At 38.9% G+C, this 14,506-nt stretch overlaps 1 protein-coding gene across 1 annotated transcript in view; it reads left to right on the top strand.

Moving 5' to 3' along the window:
* Positions 1–14,506, top strand: part of LOC148942723 (neuronal acetylcholine receptor subunit beta-4-like) — a 191,450-nt gene that overhangs the window by 93,456 nt on the left and 83,488 nt on the right. The gene's annotated exons all lie outside the window — the stretch shown is intronic.

The raw sequence follows: 14,506 nt of genomic DNA, 5'->3' as shown, positions 1-14,506 counted from the left end.
CTTAAAGGCTCTTTTCTTGTTCTACACTGTTGTTGAGAAGCAAAGCTTATGTCCTCAGGGCTGGAAAAAGGGCGATTAGAATGATTGGGCCCGATCGGGCCCCGCGATTGAAAAGGCCCCATGCCTCCATCAAAATAAATAATTGATTTTCGAAATTTTGAAGTGCTCTTAACAATTCCAGTAAGCTTTGCTTCAGGCTAGATATCATTTTCCAGACTAAAACCAATAAAAAAAAAACGATGTAATATCAACAATAAATTAGGATAGACCAAATAGTTTAGCAATCATGTTGACTAAAAGTGAAGACACAAGGAAAATAGATTTTAAAACTCTTTTAGAAGCATTTGTAGAACAAAAATTTAGAAATATATAAATTCATGTGTCTATATTCGGTGATGTAAATTTCAAAAGGCGTTTTCAGCAGTGTCATAATGTCTAGGGGACACAAACGTAAATTAAAGTTAGCACAAAATGAGTACATAGAAACAAAAGAGAAAAGGGAAAAACCGCAGGCTGAAAATGAAGAAACTGGACCATCAAAGGAGACAAGATCAAGAGAACGACCTGAGAAATGTAGATGTACGACGGGTAATAATATACCACCTAGACCAGTGTCCTAGACCAGTCCTAGACGAGTCCTAGACCAGTGGTCGGCAAACTTTTTCGCCAAAGAGCCATATATGTACATTACCAGGATTAAAAAAAAATTTAGAGAGCCAGATCGGTTTATTAATGTAGTAAACCTTTATTATGATTTTAGACCTTCATTAAATTACGGGTACACTGAATGAAACTTGATTTCAAATTTATAAAGATTATTTTTATTGATTAAAAAAAGAATTAAAGTAAGATATCCATAAATTTAATTATGACAATAACTTGGTGCTTTGTACACTTGTACTAAATGTTTCAAGGCACCTAAAAAAACATTTCAAATTATAATCTTTTCAAAAGCCACCAATACAAACTTAGTGTCATTTTTAAATTGATGAGAAAAATACCTGTTGGATGTGCAGCTAGATGGAAAAATACAACAACTTTAGTCTTCAAGAAGGTATCCTTGTAACACGCACAGACACGATAAGCTCCGACCACTACCTGCAACTGACTGCTGACTGGCACAGTGGGCAGTGGCTGGCATGTAGAAACGCGCGAGTCTCCCCCGCGCCGCGTTCCCTTCAATCGTCAACCGACTGATACCCTCGGCGCGACTTGCGCGTCCGCTGCCTGCATTTAAATATTTGTGCTGGAGCGGCATTTGAGGGGCCAAAGAGCCACATGGGGCTCCGGAGCCGCACTTTGCCGACCACTGTCCTAGACCATCAAAAGTGACAAGACCAATCCAGGCTGCTAAGTTAGAAGGCATTGAAAAAATGTCTGAAGTAAGGATAAACGAAAATAAAGATCAAAAAGATATGCATTTAAAATATTAGCGAAACTAACAACCAGAATAAGTCGAAAATTAAACTGAAGAACAAAGGAGTATGCAATTAAAAGATAATTGGCAGCGAGAATCACAACGACGCAAAAACGAAAATGAAGGAAAAAAAATATACAGTTACAAGACATGCGACAATGAGGATCAGAACGAATGAAAATGAAGAACAAAGATATGTGTGGTTAGAATATATATACGATCACGAGAATAAAGAAATATGGAGTTAGAAGATAATCAGCAGCGAGTATTACAACCAACAGCAGGAATTAGAACTTACCAAGGGTGGAGGTGAGGGTAAAGTATTTGGAAAGCGTAAAGTTAGAAAACGCTCCGTACGTCATAATATGCAGAATAATTGTAGCTAACACATTTCGCATGCAGACCTGGTATACTTTACCCCTCCCCCCTCTGATATGTAAAAATATAGCCCAAATTTCGTTTCTAAAGTATTTTATTTTCATTATATTTTGGTATATTTCATAAAGACTGACCTAACTCCACTTCTCAAGTGTGTATCAGTAGATACCTATATATAACTCCGAACAGTACATAATTTATGCATGTTTTTTTGGTTTTCTCACTGAGAATGAAAAAACAGGAATTTTCTCACATGGAAAAACAGGAATTTTGTCACATTTATGTCTGTTTTCATGGATGTTTATGTGTGTTTGTCAATTTATTTGATGTTTTTCATGGTTGTCAACATCAAATTATGGATGTTTAATGGTTTTTGTCAGTGAGAATTTGAAAAACAGGAACTTTCTCACATTTATGTCTGTTTTCATGGATGGTTATGTGTGTTGTTCGATTTATTTGATGTTTTTCATGTCTGTTATATGGATGATTTATGTCTGTTCGTTGTCAGTGAGAATGGACATGCTCGACGCGAATGCTATGAGATTGTTTGGCTAACCTAACCTGACAACTTGATTTACATAATCGCTAGGGGAAATTATTGATTCACGAAGAGGGGAATTAAGAAACACTATGGCTTCTTTAATCTTTAGGTGAACCTAGCCTGTAAACTTGATTTACATAATCGCTAGGGGAAATTATTGATTCACGAGGGGGGAATTAAGAAACAAACATGGCTTCATTGTTGTTTGGTTAGCCTAACCTGAGAACTTGATTTACATAACCGTTAGGGGAAATTATTGATTCATGAAGGGGAAATTAAGAAACAAACAGGGCTTCTTTAATCTTTAGGCCTGAGGGATTTATTTATTATTGTTGTTTTGGTCATGTACATGCTAGGGGTGAATGTCAAGGTGTCCTGGATTAGGAAACCGGAAGTACATACATCCTTCTCATCCAATCAGCGAGTCGGATACATCCTCCTTCTCAGCCAATCAGAGAGCTGGTTACGAATGGTTTTCCCCGTTGCATAACAATTCACCCTTGAGATTTCGTATATAACGGGCATGCAATGTGATTAAATTATCAGAAAGTTCCAGAACACAATGGATAGAACACATGAAATTATTGATGAACTTGAAGCCTTGGCATCCACAATTAGCAATGTGAGTAAATTTTCATTTTTTATTTTCAAAATAAAATTTTTTTCCGTGGTTACCCTCTAATATATTCGGGTAACCCCCCCCCCCCACATACAATACAAACATCACTTTACAATCTTTATACTCACTAGGAAAACATAAAATATATTCTTTTACCCTCAAAACCTAACCCCATCCCCCATTGTTTTACAACCAAAATTCTATCAAAAAGAAATAATTTTATTCCGAAAAATTATAGCCTTTCTCTATTGTGATTTAAATTGTCTACTGACTTCTGTCACTGTTGTTATTAACCCGCTATGGTTTTGACATAAAGCTCCAGCGCGAAGCCTATAATTAGCTCTGAGCCTTTTTTTAAAGCATTGATCCTGCTCATTAGCAGTTTAGTTTCCATAGATTTCACAGATTAAAAAGGACGCGACTAAAAACATGTTTTTATTTATTGGATAACTGAAAAAGAACCATAGCTCAGATCACTGCTTCGATGTTTGACTAAATATACACATTTTCAACGTTTAGCATTAGGCGGGATTTTCTTCAAGCAAACTAGGCCGGCTTTTGAACGGCTCAGGGAGCCGTAATTCTCAGATTCAAAGGGATGCGATATCTTTCGGTGGGGGGAGGGGTTATTAACCCAGGTTCTGTCTCAGGGATATTGTCCGTGAGGGTTATTGTCCGTGGGCTGTTTTTTCTGGGGGTGTGATAAATGCCAACTATCGAAAAAGGATCTGGAAAGATAAAAAATACCGTTAATACTTTAAATGAATCGAACAAGGCATGCTCAATGCAGATTAAAACCATAAAAGAGCAGAAACGCCTAAAAATAAGAAATTAGGCTGACCTTTATAGACTTAATTTTGAACGACTCAGTGAGCCGTAATTTTTCTTTCTCAGATTCAAAAAAGGATGCAATTAGTATATTTCACGAATTTTTTTTACGTTGTGCTTTCTTGGTGATAAATGCCTTTCTAGACAAAATTACAAGGATTATGATACTAACTTTCTTTCTGTAAAAAAGGGGCAAATTATTGCAATACTAACTTTTTCTCTTCTTTTTAAGGCAAATTGTGAAGAATGCCCATCGCCATCGGCCCTGCGAAGGCTACTGTCCGGCAATATGGTAGCTGGCCGAAGCCTCCTAAACAAGTGGTGCCTACCCAAGCCGTATTGGAATGTGACATCACTTGCCGTTCCACTCTCCACGGACCTCTACTAGCTGCCCCATCTTCGACAGGTCAGGAAGCTACTCTCCAGCATGCACTAGCCGAACCTTCGGGCACCCAAGCCCAGACGGATTTTGCAAATGTAAGCATTTTTTTCCTACCTATCATATAGAAATATCTATCAATTTCTTCCAACTTTTATATGCCTTTTCTACATGCAACATTTTCGAACACTGCGTAAAAGTATATCTCAGCGGGAATATTGAAAGATTTTTTCTCCCCAAATGAAATATAATGTTCCCCCTTTTGAATCATGTCAAGTGCATGCAGTCACTCTTTTGCTAAATTAGATTAGTGAAACAAAAAAAGACACTATATTCTGGTCATAGTAAGGTTAGATAATTTCTATTGCGATATAAACGAATGGTTCACCTTGCCTCTACAAATATTATAAAAAAAAAACTTTATATCTGAATGAGTTGTGTATCATGACAGGAGATGGCTATCCTTTTCAAATCATGTTTTTGTTGTTTTATTTTTTTTCCCAGAGCAGATAAAGAGTATTAATATGAAATTTTATTTGGAGGAATTGTTTGAACAATATCAAATTGTCGTATTCTATGTCATGCGATGTTTTAGATTGTGAATATCTAATACTAATATAAGATATGCTTAGGGACCGAGAAGCGCTGTGGGGCGGGGAAGCGTTGCGGGAAGCGCAGCGGGACCGAGAAGCGCCACAGGGATGCGCCACGGGCCCGGTACGCACCACAGGGATATGCCACGGGCCAAAAGCGTGCAGCCGTATGCGTTGTGGGCCCGAAACGCATCCCGAGAAGCGAAGTAGGCCCGAAACGCGCTACGGGAAGCGCTGCGAGACGCGCTGGGGTAAATCGCCGCGAAAAAAAAAATTTTTTTTAACACTTTGAAAATAAACAAACAACGTGCAGCCTTATATGTCATATCTTAGAGTATATTAAGTTGAAACTTTTAGTTGAATTAAACATATGCTATTAGGCAATAATAATCCGAATTTGTAAAGCAGTTAGGGTGATTTGAGCACTGAAAATAATCTATTTTTCATTTATAGATTGTCCTGGTTCCATACTCGCCATCTCCCCCCTGCTCGTCAGTTGGAGAAGGAGAAGAAGATGCATCTTTGGAGTATCGTGAAAATGAAATGTCTTGGCAAGGTATCGTTAATGAAATACCTGAAAATTTCAATGATTTTTTCAATGATTTATTTAATTTAGATAATGGCACTATTGAGCTGGGAGGGTTACAGTTGATATACCTGATTACTTGAAAGATTTTGGATTATTTTCCACAGTAATAACCAGGGACCCATCCACACTCCTTTACCATCATGACTTCAGCACGAACACCTGATATGGTGCATTCACCATTTTTTGTAGAACAGCTGGGAGGAGGGGATAATATACAAGAGGGGGAGGGGGGTACAACTTTCCCCGATTTTCAATTGACCAACAGAATTTTAACTGCAATAGTTGTTTACACTGCGACGTTTGGAGACCCCTTTAATATACGTCTGGGGCGGAAATTTATTTTTGACTTCATAGAAACTGTGCAAAACTATGTAGATAAAATTTGTGCACGTCAGGAGAACCAAATTCAGTTTTTAGGTAGGGATTCAATTAAGGTCTCTATTGTTTTAAAAGTGTTCTATTTAAATGAGGTGAAAAGTGAAGTTTACTATCATTATGTAAAGTCCGAGATGCGTTTGGTTTATTCGAATTTAGAAAATTTTAGGGATGCTTTCACAGATTGGGTAGATCAAATTATAACGCATCTCTAGAATTTTATTGAAAACGATAGTGGCTCTTTAGTTCTTTTTGTTGAAAATTTAAGCGTAAATATAGATAAATTAAATACCTATTTTATTTTAAGAGGTGGGAGTGGACCAAGGGCAGTAGAATTAAATTATACTTCAGATCTAGAAGGTTGTAAAGGTGTTCAGCGGATTCGTTTTGAAACAGGTCAAAAGTGTTTCAGATATGAATTCCTCATATCAGCATTCGAGCCTCTTGCTCGGGACGCTACCAAGACAAATTTAGACAATTGGGCTGTACATGGGAAGGACGGGTCCGATTTCCCCATTGTATATTTCTCATACTTAGAAGGAAAATACCCAATAACGCTTCGATCTATTGATATATTTGAAATGGCTAATGCCAACTTAAATATCGGTGTTACTGTGGTTCAATCCGAAATTGAATTTGAAAATGGAACTCGTTCTAAAAAGAAGGGGGTGGTCTTCCCCGTAAGGGGCCCCTCAGTTGATTTGATCAGAGACTGGTTTTGTTTGCTATACACGCCACGTAGTCAACCAAATAAAATTGGCCATTTTAACCCAATCACTGACATTAGTCGGGTTCCGGGGGAAGGTAAAAAAGGAGCGAGGGGTACTCGTTTCTACTGTTCAACATGCCTCTCTATATTTTGTAGTGAACTAAAGGTGCAAAATGACATGAAGTATTGTAGCCGCCATGGCTATCAGACAGTAGTAACGGTTTCACGGGATAGGGCCATTTTACGATTCAAAAATTTCCAAAACACCCTTCTCCAGTGCAACAAATATCTTTAGATTGTGAAGCTAAGCTGGTGGAGGTGAATGATCCCCAATATCCAAATCGAGTCAAAGAACATCAGGCTATTGCAGTTTCCTATGCCCACGCACAAAGAGACAGTTCTAACACCATGCAGTTGTTAGAAATAGTTGAAACATTGGATGAGGGGCCCGAGTGCATGGTCAAGGCACTGACTAAACTGATTGGCACGGGTAATGGTGCTATTTCTCGTTTGAGAAATACTCATTATCCAATGGTGCTGTCCGCAGCGGATCGTCTCGATATAAAAAAACAAAACAGAGGGGGGGGTTTTCAGGGAGTGTGGGTAGAGGTGATTCAAGAGACTCACGAGCCCCGAACGAGAAAGGTGCCCGGTATAGACAAGACTAATTGTGGGCAGTAAATATCTTTTAAAGGTAGCAAGGTGAGGGGGGTTGCACATCAATCGTGTCATTTAAATGTTAGCCAACAGTTTTTTATTCCTGTTTTTATCCAAAACTCTAATTATGACTTCAAATTTAGTGGACCGGCACTGGCACGGATGCTGAGGGAGGGAGGGGGAGTAGATTTTCCATGGGTAAATAGTTCATTTACCTATAACATTATCACCAAATCGGCTGAGAAGTTGTTGCTTCTTGAACTGGAATGGCAGGCATTGGATAATAGACATACACGCTGTAATAAAATCAGGTTTTTAGATTCCTTTAGTTTTTTCCCCAAGGCATTGAGTCAATTGATTCAAGTACAAAAAAGCGACAATTTTGATAGCTTTCCATTGCTTAAACAGCACTTTCCAGATGGTGAAATGTATGATCTGTTGACCTGCAAAGGTATATATACGTATGACTATTACTGCTCTGGCGCTCGCTTAAGCGAGGTGAAACTACCTCCAATTGAAGCTTTTTACAATTCACTGAGCAACAGTGAATGTACAGCCGAGGAGTTTGAGTTTGCCAAGAAGGTGTGGTTCAAGGGGAGGTATGAAAATAGATAGGATTATCATACAGTTTACTTTACCAGTAACGGTTATGATCGATTGGATATAGCATTTTAAAATACAGACCGAATTTATTCGGTATTTGGGTTAGATATATGATATTATATCCCCACACCTCAGCTCCTAATGGACTTACTGTAAAAAATCATTAGGGAAGACATAGGTCTAATCAGAGACGTTGACCAACACCTTTTTGTAGAGCGTTCAATGAGAGGTGGGTATGTTTTTCATGGGGATCGCGTCTTATCAACCGATCCGAGCGGACAAAGCAGCGGTACAAAGTCAAATGCAGTGTTCTTGGACATGAACTCGTTGTACCCCTCGGCAATGTCCCACTACTCTTTGCCGTGTGGGAACTATCAATGGCTTGAGAATCCTTGTGAGTTCCCCGACATTACCACCGTCGAGGACAATGGGCCACAAGGATGGTTCTTTGAAGTTGACGGTCACAGTCCGCTGGCGCTTCACGACTCAGTCAAAGATTTTGTCTTTCCCTGTATCAATCGGCCCGTGAGCAGGGACTCTCTGAGCCCCTACAATCGTTCATTGGTTGAGGAAATGGGGATGCACTGGACTCCCTCCAAACAGAAACTGATTGCTGATTTGGACCCTAAGGAGAATATCGTTGTTCACCATGTGCTTTTGCACTGGATGGTGAGCAATGGTTTCAAAATCACCAAAATACACAGGGTCCTGCAGTTCAATCAGCGACCATATTTGAAAACATTTATCGACACCTTTGTCGATAAACGCTCTAGGGCAAATTCAAAGGTGGAGAAGGAAATGTATAAGCTCATTCTAAATTCAGCGTTTGGCAAAATGTGTGAAAGCGTTCGTAATAGATGTCGCTGCGACGTCATGACTGACACTCCCGAGTGTGCACGAATTATTGCCGACCCCAATTTTACATCGTTCACGAGCATAGAGACTGGCGTGGTTCTTCTACACAGGCGAAAGCGAAATGTAGTACTGAACAAGAATATTGCAGGTGGCAGTTCAGTACTAGAAATTTCAAAAAAGCTCATGTTGTCGTTCTTTTACAATGTGTGCAAGGTGCAATGGCCACGGGAGGGGGAGGTTCAAGTTTACTGTGGTGATACAGATTCTCTGCTGTTAAAGGTAAATGGGACTGAATTAGATTTATTGGTTGATTTAGAAAAGGGGGAATACATCAGCTCGTGGATGGATTTCACAAACTGGAATCCATCTCTCTACCCCGAGCTGGTGAAACGTCAATCCCCCAACCAACTCTTAATGTTAAAATCAGAGACGGGGAGTGATTTGATATCCAGGGGGTGTTCCCGGGCCCCAAAGTCTAGTGCGTTGAAACTCATATTGGAGATGAAAAGAAGGCGTGTAAAAGGGTGCCTACACATTTTGTAAAGAGCAATTTCAACATGAGTGTTTACAGAGACTGTGTAGAAAGTAGCCTAGTGCCGAGAGCCCAAGTGCTTGCAATTCACTCTCTACAGTATAGAAATTATACTGTGAGAGTGGAAACGAATGCAATGTCGTGTATATCCGACAAAGTCTATGTGCTCGAGAATGGTTTGAGTGTTCCACCTCACGGCCACTATCGTATTTCAGACCGAGTTGAATGCATTGACTATCGCAATCAACTTGGTCTGGATAAATTAACCTAGCCTGAACTAACCAACCAACCACCACCACCCAACCCGTTCTTAACTTCAATACTCCAACCTTAACTCAACTGTTCATCTAACCTGACCTAATCTAACCATCGTGCAACTCAACTGGACATCTAACCCAAGCATTAACCTTCACTACCCCAACCACTAATCTGTAGCAGCCGTCGCAGTGACCGGACACCTAATGTAGTGTTTTTTTTTCCACCGCCATTCCCGGGGGAGGGGGGTTACTTCCCATGGCCACCCAGGGGGGGGGGGTCCCGCCCGCGGCCGGCTGGCCTTCGGCCCTACAGTCCCGGGGGGGGGGATCCCACCTTTAAATTCACCGTAATGTGTTCAACTGTGCTAGTTCCGTTTCCAAGTGTATGTGTTTTCAAGTGTTTTCTGTGTTTTTGTTGTATAGAAAAGTGTTTTTTTTTTTTTTTTATAGAAATGTGTTTAAGTTGACAAAAAGTGCTTTAAAAGATAGAAAGAAAATTGTTGTACATAAAATTGTTTTTTTTTAAAGAAAATAAGTGCTGATGATGGACAAAAGTGTTTTTTTTATTGTAGTGTTATCATTGCCGAGCAGTTCATGTTGAACAAATAGAGTTTTCATGTTGACCACCATGAAATTTTGTCAACTGCTCTTGTTGAACAAGTGTTATTTTTATCGTTGTGCAGTTCATGTTGACTGCAAATATTTGTTTTCATACGGTGCCGAAATAAAAACTGCCATGAAATATTGTTTTTTTTTGTTGTTCTTGAATAGATAGATCTATGGGGAAATTACTACTTATTCATTGAGCACATATGATTTACAGTTAGTTGTAGTCCGACTGTTGTCCCCAACAGCAGTATGTATCAATTTAAAACACCCTTCAGATCGTTTCTGTGTGGTCCCTCAATGTCGGGGAAAACAACACTTTTAGCTAAAATAATTCAAAATTGTGATAAAATGTTTTTGGAGAAGCCGAAAAAAATCTACTATTGCTATAGTATTTGGCAGGAGTCCTATGATAAAATAAAAGCTATTGCCACAACCATATCAATACAATTCATACGGGGACTTGATGTTTTCAATAGTATTGAATCGAACTCATGGTTGATTATTGATGATTTGGCTGAATCCATTGAACAGTTCTCACAGGAAATGCTACAATTGTTCACCGTTCGCTCCCACCATGAACACATTTCAGTTACTCTGGTTCTCCACAATCTGTTTCACCAGAGCAAATATATGCAAACCCATTCTTTGAATTTCACTGTCTGTATTGTCTATCGAGTCGTTCGTGTTTCTATCTTGCTACTAACACTCAATAAGTAGATATACCCCCGCACCCCTAAAATTATGTTATATCCGTAAAGACACAAACCAATCAATCCCAATGGGTACAATTTGCTGGATATTAATCGGACCACACCCGAGGATCTTCGTGTAATCAACAACATTTTTGACAATGAAATTACAGTATATCTTCCCGTGAACAGTAGAAAAGACTATTAGTCACCATTATGACACTGAAAAAACTACACGAACAACGACATCTGTTTTCTGCTTTAAGCACTTGAAAGCCACTGCTTAGGAAGGCTATACTCAAACATGGGGTTGACAATGATTTTGTTACTCTAATATCCGAACTTTGTTTAAATTTAACTGAGGGCAATGTTCAACTGCCAGAAGGTGTTAGACAACAGACAAAGCAACATCGTTCCACGGTACTCGCCTGGGCTTTTAAAAAAAAGGGAAAAAAAATTAAACGAACACTGCTCCTTCAAGCAAGCGGTAGCTTTTTCACACTTTTACTACCAATAATTGCAGGACTTGTAAAGAGTTTTCTCTAGTGCGAATGGCAAAACCCTATAAATTCACATCATTTGAACATGTCCTCTCACCCGTCGAAGATTTCGAAGACAATGTAAGGATATTCGTTAACGATGAAAATATTGCCGATGACAAAAAACTGCTTTTACTTCAAGATGCATTGCGACGTGTGGACAAACATAAACCATATCGTGAGAGACCCGCCGCCACTGATCCCTCTAAACAGGAAACATCTCCTCAAGATTCTGCAGCAGCACTGCAATCAAAGGAGAAGGAATTGAATTCGATTGTATTGAAAATTGGAAACCTATTGCCACTCACCTATCGAGAACAGAGTAAAAGAGTATTATCATATCTCATGTTGGAAACTGGCAATCAAGTTCAAGTCAAAAGCACAGGGAAACGAATTATAATTCAGGTGAAAAGTTATAATCTAGTTGATTTAATTTGTGATATGGTGGCGAATCGTAAAGGACTCATATCCTTTGACGATAATCTATACACCTTTCTGTGTGTATCAATCTTTCCCAAAAGTCTTATTGGCAATAAGCAAATTCTAACGAAACTACGAGAATATAGTCCTTCACCTCCAACACCATTTAAAAAAGAAGAAGATTCAATAATTGAAGATACTAGCAGCGTCACTGATTTTACAACACCTGTGGCTGCTACTCAAAAGCGAGGACGAATTGATTCGCCCGCCAGTGTGCAAAAGGGGAGTGGACATTACACTACGTGTTTACACTCAAAATGGATTAAGTTTTGAAAGGTGTCTATGAAAATATTGGCGAAGCAGGAAGTGTAAGTTCTCCCAAAACGCTTTCCAACGCTGTCTCCGGCACCACCACATTGAAAAATGCAAAAGAGTATCTAGAAAATGAACCGAGTTACACACTACATCGGAATCACATATTTCGCAGCAAACAATATCGACCAACTAAAGCCTTTTTCCCTCTGCATATAATGCAAATGGATTTTTTAACTCAAGACACAATTCAACAACCTGACAATGTCCCGTACGAATATATTATGGTGGAAATCAGTGTCTTTTGTCGCTCTACATATACCAATTCCACCACGATCAGAGAGACGTGTTAAAGTTGCTCGGAGCATTGAAAGTACTCTAGAACAGGATTCATACAGAAAAATTCAATCGGATCGTGGCAGTTAATTTGTTAATCCCCATGTGCAAAAGGTTCTTTTGAAATATAATACAATGCTTTATAATAGTCACAACCCGATAAAGGCTGCATTGGCTGAACGATTAATAAGAACGATTCGTCTATTAATTTCGAGATATTGTACCCTGAAAAATACACCGGCTTTTATTCATGATTTAGATAAAATCATGCAGATATACAACCATCGATCCCATCGATCTCTGTCCAACTCAAGCCCTCGGGATGTTCACTACAATGAAAATACATTTGATGCTTTTCTAAAGCAATACTCCAATGGTGAAAAAGAGAAAAAGAAGAAATTAAATGTTGGTGATACTGTTCGAATTAATAGAACCACCAATATTTTTGAAAAAGGGAATTATTTATGGAGCACTGAACTTTTTAAAGTGTCCAAAATCCTGGACACCGAGCCCACGACATATTGACTGCGAGACACCAAAGATGATGAGATTCTCGGTGTTGCTTATGAATATGACCTTCAAACGTTTAAAACCACGATCTACAGGTATCAAATTAAAAATATATTACAGATTTGTACACACCATTGTAAAAGACAGTTGTTGGCTTGCTCGTTAGTTAAAAATTCAGATTTGACTCTTGGGTTAGTGTTGAAGACACTAACAATGCCCAATGATTCCTATGTGACTTTCATGTCCAATGTTTCCGATCCTGTCTACAATGACTTGAATAGAACAAGTGATTTTTGGACGAAACTCTCCCCCACCATCAAATTCGACGACGGAAAGTATGAAGTGGCTCTAGTCGACTGTTTTCTAAAAAATACCTATGAAATCCTGAGAAAGGATCGTAAATATGATATAAAAATTAGACCATATTATTGGCCACTGCCACCAACAGGTGATCAAGAACAAATTCAAAAGATCAATTGGATGGATTATCCATATATTGAATTACCCTACGAGGAACTCACCTGTATGAATGATTTATGTCGTTCTATTAATAAAAGAATTTCCGCTCGTAAAAAGGGAGCTTTTCATTTCAACTATTCGACGGAGGTGGGAAAGATCTGCATTAGTTCACCTATTGCCAGTGAAAAGGTTATTCTCAATGATAACCTAAAGGACGTTTTTGGTTTTAAGCTTAATATAATCATCGGTAAAGGTGCCGGGAACACAAATTTCATTTTTGCTTACTATCCTGCTGCCTTCTCCACAGACACCTTTATATTTCTATATGCTTCATTTGTAGAAACATCTCGGGTTGGTAATTCAAATGTTCCCCTCCTTCGAGTTCTTGAATGAAAAACCAATCAAGAACATATTCACCACTAAAATATAAAGCATCTTCAGTATATTCCCGTAAACACTTCCTATTTGGAACTATGTCAGTTAACACTAAGAACCGAATTTGGCGATCCAATAACAATTTCAAAAGGTTTGGCTGTGATTACATGCCATTTTCGTCCCATCGTTCAAAAGCACGATGTCTAATAAAAAAGTGGTATGCACTTGTCCTGATATTGACTGCTATGTTAATATTCTTGGCCCGAGACGACGGGGTAATGGAATGAACTACTACAAAGGTCGCTCGTCAATGTCTGGCTACGGTCTTGGCAGTGAGTTTGCTAAGCTGTTTCGCTCTTCACTACCACTGGCCAGAAAATATCTTGTACCGGCTGCGACAGATTTTGCATCCTCTACACTATACGTTTGGGGCTCTGGCAAGGATTTTAAAAAAAGTTCTTCGGAAAATCTTAGGTCCAGTGCGCGAACCCTTGGCGATAGATTAAAAAAAAATGGTAAAGTCTTAAAAAGGTCAAGAAACAATGCATCACTCATCAGCCTCCACTAAGGTCGGAGACAAAAGACATCATCCCTCTTGTCAAAGAAAAGAAGGGAAAAGCCGACACGTGCTGTAACCAGAAGTCCCAGAAAGAAAATTGTCAGATCGAAACTAGATTTCTTCTCCTAAAATGTCATACCTACCGCATTATGATTCACCAACTTCAATCACCGACTAATTGAATATATTCAATGCTGAATATGTTGATGTGATTTTCAAACATGGATACTATGAAAAATTTTATCCACAACAACCCCTCTCCGAAAATATCCACTTTAAAATTTATTCCAATGAAGACTACTTTATGGACATGTCTTCAACAGTTATAGATTTGCAAATGAAAGTCCGGAAATCCGATAATACAAT

The sequence above is a fragment of the Artemia sp. Qi Xiang Cuo genome, chromosome 16 (genome assembly GCF_049724085.1).
Source record: "Artemia sp. Qi Xiang Cuo chromosome 16, ASM4972408v1, whole genome shotgun sequence".
NCBI lineage: Eukaryota > Metazoa > Arthropoda > Branchiopoda > Anostraca > Artemiidae > Artemia > Artemia sp. Qi Xiang Cuo.
The sequence above is the reverse complement of the archived record's forward strand: the minus strand, read 5'-3'. Positions and strand labels throughout refer to the sequence as shown.